At 45.3% G+C, this 8,600-nt stretch overlaps 1 long non-coding RNA gene across 1 annotated transcript in view; it reads right to left on the bottom strand.

The window, feature by feature from the left end:
* Positions 1–1,117: 1,117 nt before the first annotated feature.
* LOC142820948 (uncharacterized) overlaps positions 1,118–8,600 on the bottom strand; it is a 186,890-nt gene continuing 179,407 nt past the window's right edge. Inside the window, exon 3 of the long non-coding RNA XR_012897977.1 lies at positions 1,118–3,649. This is a non-coding gene — a long non-coding RNA (uncharacterized LOC142820948). The remainder of the gene's footprint in view (positions 3,650–8,600) is intronic.

Raw genomic sequence — 8,600 nt, 5'->3', positions numbered from 1 at the left:
GAATTTCCGGAAAAGCAACAATGCTCTACCGTACAAAATCAGCCGCTATTCTGGAAAAAACTATTCCGCTCCCGCTCGGGCATAAGTCCTTATTCCGGAACACTGTTCCGGAAAAGGGCCAGTGTAGACAGTCCAGTAGTCTTTTCCGGAAAAAAGCCCCGATCGCGAAAATGACGCTCAGGGCTCTTTTCCGGAAAAGCACGTCTACATTGGCCACGGACGCTATTCCGGAAAAAGGGCTTTTCCGAAAAAGCAGCCTGCCAGTGTAGACGCTCCTTTTCCGGAAATACTTATAACGAAAACTATTCTGTTTTAAGCATTTCCGGAAATTCATGCCAGTGTAGACACAGCCCTGGAGTATAAAACCTGCTGGGGGTCCCGCCAGAGACCTTTACCCTCAGAAGGTGCCCTGGACCCCCCAGCTGGAGCCATGTCCACTGCAGCCTGGTGCGAGGTGACCAGAACGGAACTCCCCGCAGACCTGAAGGGACATAAGAATTTCCAAGTGCCTGTTGCTCATGTATATGTATTGCTTTGCCTATGCTAATTATTTGGATTAGTTTGCAGTAGTTGTATATTTGCCAGTATTAATCCTGTAATGGCAGTGATGTAGTAAGATTTGTATTTTGTAGTAGCTGTGTAATTATTTGACAGTATTAAGTTTGTCTTCATAGTAAGATTAATAAAAGCAACTATCTATCCCTAATCGCCTCTGTCTTGAAGCGAATCCACAACCCTGTTAGTTACAATGCCCCTGTAATTTGACATACCTAAAAAAGGTTAATAGGCAGAACTCTTACCTCCCCTATATAAGGCAGATCTTATAGCCATTTTAAAAGGAGGGAAAACTGTGTTACAAAGAGATGAAGGGTAACATTTTTGAAATTGCCTAAAGAGTTGAAGTCCCATTTTCAGAAGTGATTTAGGCACCAAGTTCCAGCAAAAGTCATTGAGTGCCTCAGTGCTTTTTGAAAAATAGCAATTTGGTTGCTGAATCACTTAGACTCATATTGTTAAAAGTATTCAGGCACCCAAAAATGCAGATCTACAGGGATTTTCGGTCACTTCATTTTATCTTCATATGAGGGGAAATCTCATTACATCTGTAAAAGAACTACTGATTCTCAGTGCCTTACAAGACACAGCCTTCTGCTGTGAATTCTGTTCAAACTAATTTTCATCCCTTCCAAAATAAAACGAGTCTTGCTAGTCAGTAGCCTGGGAAGAAAATAGAGCTGCACCAAATCCCAAAAATACCTGTGAGTGTAGCAAGGGTTAAAATATTTCTCACGCTGCTCATTCTTTATTTCGTTCTCACTAAAAGCACCAAAGCCTTGCAATCTGATAGAACAGCAAAGACCAGTCTCTGAATGAGCTCAGCAGACCACACTGAGCTGCCGGTAAAGCTGGTGACAAAGCTCTCAATAACCATTTAAGAGCAACGCGAGAGTCAGGCTTGATATTTGGCAAAGGCGATGCTCTCAGGCCTGGGGCATGTATTTATTTGACTCGGGGGAGGTACAAGGGTTATTTCAGCAGTGAACATGCATGTCTGTTCATTAGAAGAATATGTGGTATAAGGCGAAAAAATTAGGGCAAGGAAAATATGGCTGAGGGGAGGTCTTTACCTGCTTCTGTTTGGCCAGGGAAGCTGAGAGCTTTAAAAAGCAATTCTACATTTCTCTTACAGTTCCTCTGCCTGGGAAGAAATCAAGAAGTGTTGTGAAACAGTTGGAAATCCTGCCGCTAAACAGAGCAGCCTGCTGGGCTGCTACCCTATGAAGCTTAAAACTCATCAGCCTTTCATCACCAGGATAAAAGCAAGGTTGGACGAGGTTCCCCCTGAGTGTGCACATGTTGTGCCTGAAGTTAATCAGGCTAGAGAAGCTGTAATCAAGGGCCACAGCAAATCAACTACCGTGCCCGTTTCCTTTGGCTTTAGGGCTCACCCAGACGAGGGGAATTTACACTGATGCCACCGCACAAATGCACCTGGGAGACCAGGAACAAGGGGTGGCTGGTGGGAAGATGGCAGCTCTGAATATCCTGATCCATCAGCCAGCCCCTCGGGATGCAGAAGCCCCAACCACTATAGCAACCCAGAAGCTCTCCATAAGCCCAGCTGACCACTCCATGCCCAGAGGCTGTTCATTGGCTCTGCACATTCCCTGCCTGCATTCTATAAAGCTGTTCATGTCAGGTTTGCATTTTGTATCTGACTTTTAAAAATCACATGGGGGGTAAATAACTTGCTTTGTAGAGCTCTTAAAAGCATCTCAGCTTCTATTTGCTAATGAAAGTGCAGGAAAGTTATCTCTGTTTTTGTTTGGCTTCTCACTACAAACAAGGCTCTGTCTAGCCATATATTTTGATTGGGATTTTTGATTTTTAATGATCTCAGGTGTCCACCTCAAAGAATGGTTTAAAAGTGACAGCAGTGGGAAGCTCAAGGCAGCAGTGCCATCAAACGAGGAAAGCTGATGGGAACATTGGGATCTTTAGCACTCTTGCAATACAACTAGCTGGCTCTGAACAGTAAAGGAAAGCATCTGGCCTGATTCCCTCTTGTCTTGCGTTTTATGCAGCTATTGGGCATGTTTTCATGGCAATGTAAGCCAGGCTCAGAGGCAAGCCCAAGCCTCTCTTCCACCTAGATATTCACCTGTCCTATTCAGGGCTGAGCCTCAGGGAGGAAGAAACAGAGCCTGGGTTCCCTCCAGACTTGGACCCAAATTCCAGTGTTTTGCAGCATGAAGGAAGCTTCTGCATACCAGTAGAATAGCACCCCTTGAGGTTTATATACACATGTGTTCCCTGAGGAGGACTAACAACGGTCACATGAGCCTCTCAAATGGCTCCAGCACTGTTTGGAAACCCTGTTCTCTCAAAACCAGTAGATACTTCAGGGTGACTGTTTATACTCACCACCTCTGGGTAGACCACTTGCCTGATTGCCTCAGAAACCTCCGACACTACCAGGACTACTGATGGGGGGAGAAAAGCGAGCGACTGCTCCAGGTGGTTCTCAGGGCTACCTGGGAGGGAGAGAGGCCCATCATGGTGTGCTCTGGGAGGTGCTGAGGGCCAGCTTCCCCCAACCCTGTCCCTAATGCCAGAGGCCCCACCCCTTTGGGGAGCATGGAGCACAGCAACTTTGCCCAGGAGCCCAGCCCAGGAGCCCAGAAATTTTGTTGGCTCCCTCGCCACCACTTGACCCACAAGTGACATTCTCTACACTGAACTGATCAGCAATGGACCTGGAACCATCTGGAACCAGCCTCCAGACAAGTTATAGCAACCTGCTTCTAAACATATAGAGCCACCCTCATGCTTGCTCCCTGATGCTGGAAGACTGGGACGAGGTGTTTACAAAGTTCCAGAAATGAAGCTTTCTTCATGTAAAAGTTCTGGGCCCACTGCTGGCCATCCACAGCCTGTGGGTTGTATTCTCTCCAGTCTCTGCTCGTGACCCTGCTCGAGAAGTGTCCGTCTATAGAGAAGGCGTTAGTGGCTAGACCCAACGTTACAAGCAGCAGCAGTCAGTTTGAGTAAGCCTTGTCTGTGTCGCCCTCCTTCTTCTTCTATCAAATGCCTTCAGAAGGTCAGAAAATTCTGTTGAAATGTCCATCAGTGTCTCTTGGATGCTTTCCTGAAACCAGAATGAAAGCATTAAACAAGAAATCTTTTGAAATGGTGACGCTCCACGTTGCTGGTGACAGTTGCCAGGAGCAGGCAAACCCAAATGATGGCTCATCAGGATGTGCTGATGGGCTCTGATAACTGTCTGTCACTTGTATACTGTGCCCCAAACACAAGGCTAGAGTGGCCACATTTAGGGAGGGAGCTAGGAACTCTGGGATATGGTTGGGTTGCGTCTGCGTACTGCAATGTGGTTACTGAAACCCCGATGTGGAGCTCAGGCTCAAAAATTCATAACCTACAATCGCCAATCAGTGGGGCTGCTCTAGTCTATGGCTTTCAAACCCAGGGTTCCTGGATTGCCCCCTTCCCAACTCTGGGCTTACATTGCAGTGTAGGCATAACCATTCGTCTCCAGGCAGGAGGAGTCAAAAAAGCTAGCCTGGTGTGCATGGGGCATTCTGATTCATGCACATGCGGCTATGCAATCTGTAAGGCAGTGCAAAACCACATAACAGTCACACTCTTCGCATTACAAAGCAGAAGAAAAAGTGTTGTTTATGGGGGAATTGATTCTCTGTTCCGTGACAGGATTGGTCTTGCCTTAGCTGGGGTTGGTCCTGCCTTGGGCAGGGGGCTGGACTTGATGACATCCTGAGGTCTCTGCCAGCTCTATGAGTCTATGATTCTATGACTCGACCACAGGAAACTGCTCCAGAGCTGCCTAGCACCAATGCAAGTTCAAGGTCCAGCTTGACTTTTAAGCCACCTTTGCATTCCCGCGATTCTGGAACACACTGTGAACACTGGTGCACACCACTCCATCCGTGTCCCTTCCTGGTCTGGCTCTCACCATCCCTCCCTCCTGTGCCCCATCTCCCACAGGACCCCTAAACCAGAGTTTGGGATCAAGGCCAGCCTCAAGTCCTCATGGAAACAGCTGGAGAGGCCCTTTACAAAGACAGTGTTTTCCATCCCTTTGGGGCCCTTTTATGCAGTTTGTATGTCTTCAAGGGTCTTTGCGTCAATGAGAATCAGACTTTCCATCTACAGCTATGGAGAAGGAGATAAAAGCTTTAGCCTTCCAGTCACAAAAAAGAGGGCAAGATACCATGTACTGACTCTGCCTGTCCCCTATGCAGGACCTCCATGAAAGCTTCAGTGGGCCATGGGGAGAAATGCACTTTGCCTTCCACTGTGCTGTCAGCAGGCCCAGCATCAGAATGTGGATGTGATGAGGTTACGGCCATCTAAGTCAAGTGGGCTTTGCTTTCAAGAGCATAAGCAGAAGACTTGTTATTCAGAACCCAACGGATAGTCCAGGGGATTGTCTTTGAAATTCAACGAGTGGTCCAGCACACTGTCAGGTGGGGAGTGAGGAACCCCAATCTGTGTATAGGACTGGGGAATTGAAGTCCCAGGATGTTATTGTTCTTTCTCACATGATGACTAGAGACTTGTTTTTTCCAGCAGATCCAGCAAGAAACCAAAGAGATACCGTCTGGCTGGTGCTTTATCTAGGGTCATGCACACAGGCTTCCCCTATACTGCAAGGCTGTGTCTACATTGGCCCTTATTCCGTAATAGGGATGCAAATGTAGCACTTTGGAAGAGGCAAATCCGGGGGGGATTTAAATATCCCCCGCGGCATTTGCATTAACATGGCTGCCGCTTTTTTCCGGCTTGTAGATAAGCTGGAGAAAAGCGCCAATCTGGACGCGATCCTCCGGAAAATAAGCTCTTTTCCAGAGGATCTCTTATTCCTACTTTCAAGGATTTTTAAACCAAAGGAAATGTTTCTATTTCTTTTATTTGTCCTATGGATTTTGAGCCCGTTGTCACATTTTCAAGCTTTTTCCCTACAGCCATAATTTAGAAATGTACTTAAAAATGAATATATACATTTTAGAGTGCATCTGTCTGTCAGTCCTCTTCTCCTGACTAAAAGCAAGGTCAGGGTTTGGTTGTGCCAGGACAACCAGATGTGCTGGGGAAAGGACTGTTTTTCATAACATGCAAAGGGAGGGGCTGCTGTTTGGAGGGATGTGATATGAGAGTAGCCATTGGGGACAGTGAACATGCAGGGGAGAGCTTTCCTGCACAGTGTCCACTGGGAAGCAGCATTAAAATCAGCACTAAAAATACTGGTCCAGCACTCTCAGAACCTGAGCAGTCCAAACAAGGGGGTTTGCCAGACTGGGGAGGTCAATTCTGGCCCCTGAGATACTGGCCATTAGGCTTTTCTGAGGTCTGCCAGCTTCCCAGGCACGGCTTCCAGGCTCACCTCATGGTTGCTGACCCTGCTGCCGTCCCCAGTCCCAGCGCAGGCTGCTGTTCCTGGCTTCCGTTGGACACTGTCCCCCACCCCCTGGCCATTGTTCCATCTATGCTCTTAGCAGCTGGACTGGCTTTGCTCTTGGCCCTAGCTGGGCTACTGAAGGCCAGCCCCCCCCCCCCCCAGCTGCTGGACTACCCGCCGCTTCCCTCTCCCAGCTGTTGGGGCTCTCTGGTCCAAGTGCTCTCTGGTCCAGCAACATCAATGCAGCGAGGTTCAGCCTGTACGTTATGTGTAAAATGAATCTGTCCAAGAAGCACATGCCATTTGGAGTACAATTGGAAGGGACAGAATATCAATATGGGTTGGAATGGATTCTCCATCACTGGAAATCTGTAAATCAAGATACGCTTTAGTTCACACAGGAATTCATTCAGGGTAGTCACAGTGGTCCCTTCTGGACTTTTAATCTAGTCTTTCTAGGGTTAAGATAATCAACTGTGTGTAGCCCAAGGTCCAGTGTGTTTCAGCAGCAGCCCTGGGAACTACAAGTTGTGGACAATAAACTGCGGCATGTTGGGAGAACTTCCTGATTCCTGCCAGGATGTGCCCTCTGCCCCCAGCAGGGTCTCAGCAAGGACTGTGCTAGAAGCAGCACACAGGCTGCATGCAGGGAGAAGGGGCTGCTGATCTGTTTTCCTGTTCTATGTTTGTACAGAATAAAGCCTGTTCCTGGTGATTTGTCGGAGTGGGTCTGGTCTGAGGTGCACTCACACATACTCAACGCAGAGCACACCAAGCAGCCTCAGGACTAGCCCCCCTCAGTGGTGTAAAAAGTCACAAGGCTTCCCCTATACTGAATAACCTCACACTGGGCTAGCCAACAGGAGGGGTTACATATGGGTTGCTAGTAGGGTATATTTCTTGCATTTATAAGGGCTGCTAATAGCGTCCCTTAATTTTTCTATTAATCTGTTTTTTTAACGAGAGTATTTGAGGCAGATTTTCTTTTTGACAAAGAAAAATCTGGCTAATTAGTCAATTTCTTAATTGCAAAATTAAGCTCTTATTTAATTAAGAAATGTGTTCCACTGGAAAGTCATTTGTGAGAAGACTTGTAAAAAAAAAATTGCTGAAAAAAGTCACACAGGGCCTGGTTTTCTCCACTAAATATAAGGGTCTGTATTTGCATTATAACCACAATCATGATGGATTTATTATTACTTTGTCGTGAAAATTCAAATGGGGCTCAAAATCTTGGGATGCGAAATGTTAGCTGAGAGCCCATTTGTATAATCAAATTGGCAAAGGAATAATTTCGATACATGAGAATGTAGGGCAGGAGATCCAATGAACCAAAGGTGTCTGCTTTTGAGTTCTTACTTATGCCTCTAGTGGAGTATATTGATCAGACCACTGATCAACTGCGTCAGGTTCTATGGGCCAACTTCTTATGCTGTGAAAGAAAGGAGTGGTTGTAGGGGGCAACGAAATGTTGCTTAAAGCTCTCATGTCTTTGCTCTTTAACTGCTGCTTTGGGAGGGTTATGATGGCTTCCTTCACAAGCTATTTCCCCAGTCCTGTGTACACCACCAGCTCTGTTTACAGTTGTGCTACATTTAATTTTCAACAAACAAAAAAAATCAGGTCAAATGACATATTTTGTTTTGATGAAACCAAAGTGTTCTGATTTAGTTGTATGTATTTTTAGTTGAGAGAGAGAGAGAGAGAGAGAGAGTTAATATTTATTGGGTTTTAAAACTAAGGCTTATTATTTTAGCATTGTAATATAATATGAATACAATAACCAAAAGAAAAATTTGTTAAAATACATATTTTTGAAAGTTGTTCAGAAACAGACAAACAAAAACCCTCTAAACCCTCTATTCCAATAAGATCAAAACAGAACATTTTGACCTTTGCAAGATGCTTTCTGTTAAATCTTTTTTCTCAAATTGAAGTTTTGCTGAAACCTATATGTTCTTGTGAACTGTGAAATCACATTGTGATTTCAACCAATGGTTTTCAGTGTCTCATCAGAAAATTTTCAACCAGTTATGCACCACTCCTTGCTTAGGACTATGCCTAGAATCAAAATCTACTCCTTTGTTAACAACACATTGGAAATGACCTTATTAAAACACAACATTAATGAGTATCATAATCATAGATTTCAGTCAGAGATAAGTATCCATTTGACCAAAACAAACGGAGGGCAAAACGTGTGTGATAGGTTAGACTAGATTAGGATACCCAACTTTTCCAGGGAAAGCTTTCTTAAGCAACCAATTCAAAACCCAAAACCACAATTGCTTAATGCAAGGTATGATGTTACTGGATTCAGGTAGAAATACACAAATTACTTTTGCAATCATTATTATGTGTTTGCACCAAATCTTTACAAAGTTGGGCCAAGTAAGAGGTGTATGAAAAGTTTATACTTCGCTGATTCTGTTTGTACGGTTCTCATGAGTGTATCATTTTTACATTTGAAGTTCTGAGTATTGGCTAAGTACTTGTATTTCAAATGTTTGCTTCTGGGTAAGTGAATAGCAGCACTTAACTGTCGATGGGTGAGCCTTGGTTGGTGCTAATTCTCCTCTGAGCTGCACTGTGAACTTTCAGACCAGCATGGAAGCAATGGCTGCTGCCTAAAAAGGACTGAGTTGTGCATGGACAGGTGACT

The sequence above is a fragment of the Pelodiscus sinensis genome, chromosome 28, assembly GCF_049634645.1.
Source record: "Pelodiscus sinensis isolate JC-2024 chromosome 28, ASM4963464v1, whole genome shotgun sequence".
Lineage (NCBI taxonomy): Eukaryota > Metazoa > Chordata > Testudines > Trionychidae > Pelodiscus > Pelodiscus sinensis.
Note: the sequence above shows the minus strand (reverse complement) of the source record. Positions and strands in the feature narration are given on the sequence as shown.